At 35.8% G+C, this 2,701-nt stretch overlaps 1 pseudogene; it reads right to left on the bottom strand.

Moving 5' to 3' along the window:
* Positions 1-285: 285 nt before the first annotated feature.
* LOC107148904 lies at positions 286-1,188 on the bottom strand (annotated as a pseudogene).
* Between the last annotated feature and the right edge of the window lie 1,513 nt (positions 1,189-2,701).

Genomic DNA, 2,701 nt, shown 5'->3' with positions numbered 1-2,701 from the left:
CTTACAAAAAAGCATTCAGTATATAAAACAGCCCTTTTTGAGAATAGACATTTCTAGGTAAAGATGGAATTTGATATTCTGTATTAAAGAAGGCAGTTTATTCCTAGAGATTAGAAAGATCCACTCAGAAGAGAAGTGCAGATAGACATAGCAAACCTAATAAGATATAAATAATCAAGGGAAAAAATGGCAGAGATCTGAAGCAACAAATTTTTTTCATTTTGTGTTCCCAAGAATGTTATTTATGTCTAATCTTTGTCCCGTTGTTTTGAAGAGAACAAACCTTTAGAGCATATGCTTGAGAGCTTCTCTCACCTGCTGGTTCCTCAGGGTGTAAATGAAAGGGTTGAGCAAAGGGGCAACAGAGGTATTGAGACAGCTACACCTTTAGTTAAAGCCACCCTTTCTTCTGCTGATGGATTCATATACATAAAGATACAACTTCCATAAGTAATAGAGACAACTACCATGTGTGAGGAGCAGGTAGAAAAGGCCTTCATTCGTTGTTGACCAGAAGGGAATTTGAGAATGGTTATGATGATGAATGTGTAGGAGAGGATCACTAAAAACAATGTGAGAACAAGCGTCATCACAGCTAAGACAAAGGCCATCAATTCTATTAAACGTGTATCTGTACAAGAGATCTGCAGGATGGGGGAAGTGTCACACAGAAAGTGATCGATCACTTTGGAAGCACAGAAATCCAGTTTAAATCCCAGGAACAAAGAGGGGAAGATGATTAAGAGTCCAGCTGCCCAGGAGCTGAGCACCAGTTGGTAGCACACTCTGCTGTTCATAATGACTGGGTAATGCAGGGGTTTGCAGATGGTGACATAGCGGTCATAGGACATGGCAGCCAGGAGGAAAAACTCTGTAATCCCTAATAGAAAAAAAAAAGAATAATTGAGTTGCACAACCACCATAGGATATTGTTCTGTCTCCAGTGAGAATGCTTATCAGAAACCGTGGAATGCAGACTGTTGTGAAGGAAATTTCCAAGAAGGAAAAATTTCGAAGGAAGAAATACATTGGAGTCTTGAGGCGGGGATCCAGGAGGATGATGATTAAGTTCCCCATCAGGCTCAAGATATAATTGAAAAATAGAAACAGGAAAATCACAATTTGTAGCACAGGGTCACCTGTGAGTCCAAGCAAAATAAACTCTATCTCCGTTGATTGATTCTTCATTTCTCTTTTGTCCTAACAAATTTACAGAAAATAAAAACTAGTATCACAAGTAAGAAGTTGTTTCTTCCTTTTCAGAGATATAAAGTTCAATTTTCAAAAACTTACTAATTCACAGACATTCCTCAAATCAGCTTAGAGTTCATCACAGTGGACATAACCTTCACTTCATTCATCATGTTTATGAGAACACTGAGAGATCCTTCCCTTGTCCAGAGCTGAGTAAGTCCTACTTTCCAGTTCATAGGACAATTAATAGTCATTTGAAATATAGCTCCTCAATTTGATTCATGTTAATTTATGACCAGTCTTTAAAGTGCTTTATCATAATGGACTGTTCAAATGTTCAATTTTTTTTTTTTGGGGGGGTACCTGGAATTCAACTTAGGCACATTTAACCACAGAGCAACACTCCCACACCTTTCCTGTATTTTATTTAGATACAGGGTCTGACTGAGTTGCTTAGGGCCTCACTAAATTACTGAGGCTGACTTTGAATTTGAGGTCTTTCTGTCTCAGCCTCCTGAGCCACTGGAATTACAGGCATGCACCACCACACCTGGCTTGCTATATTTTTAATTTCTGAATTTAGCTAATTTTTCAAGCTAATTGTCATTCAAGTGACACAGTGGTTATAAAAAATAGTTTTCTTCCCAGTAGATAGAATAATATATGAGGCTCTGATGAGTATTCAGCAGGGTGAGTGCAGGAATGATCAGATCAAAGCAGTGCCTAAATAATTGAGAAACAGGAAGATAAATAACACAATTCTCAAATGTGAGTCATCATTTGAACCCACTATGATGAACATTATCACTACTTTATGGTTTTCCGTTACTATACTTTGTCTTTTATCAGGTCTAAATGATGGGAGTTAGGGAGTAGTTGTATCTAATAACAGTGATAATTAGTGCTTAAGTTAGAGTTAGCAAAATTATGTTTTAGGTAGAGTTATACAATGCTCTTCATGTTTTACAGGTAGTGTGCTGCTAAGAAAAATAGTTTGTATTTCCTAAATATCTTGACAGAAAAATTAAAACTTCATATATTTTGGCAAAATTATAATTCTATAAATGTAGCGAGTAGTGTTTATTTATATGAATATTTAGAATACCCATAAGGTTTGAATAATGCACCTTCTTACAAAATATACAAGAGTTGAGAAGTTATATCATTTCTTGATTAAGAAGTTATAAAGTAGAACAATATGTACAATAATCTGTATTTGGCATTTAAAATTCCCATTCTGAAAAACAAATCTAGTTGAGGTAAGCAACCCGACTGTGTCTGCCTCTTCTGTTTTATTCAGTATATGAAAGATGACTGATTTTTGAGTGCTTTTTATGGTGAATGATACTTGTGGTCCTCAAATATTTCCAAACAAACAGATAATAACATATGCACTTTTCTTGGGAGAATCAAGATCCTCCTGTCTGATGACACCTATTTCAGATATGATTCTCTTCCCAATACATTTTCTTTTTTTTTTAAATTTTTTATTGTTGGCTGTTCAAAA

The sequence above is a fragment of the Marmota marmota genome, unplaced genomic scaffold (assembly GCF_001458135.2).
Source record: "Marmota marmota marmota unplaced genomic scaffold, marMar, whole genome shotgun sequence".
NCBI classification, from domain to species: Eukaryota; Metazoa; Chordata; class Mammalia; order Rodentia; family Sciuridae; genus Marmota; species Marmota marmota.
This window is presented reverse-complemented; position numbering and strand designations above follow the sequence as displayed.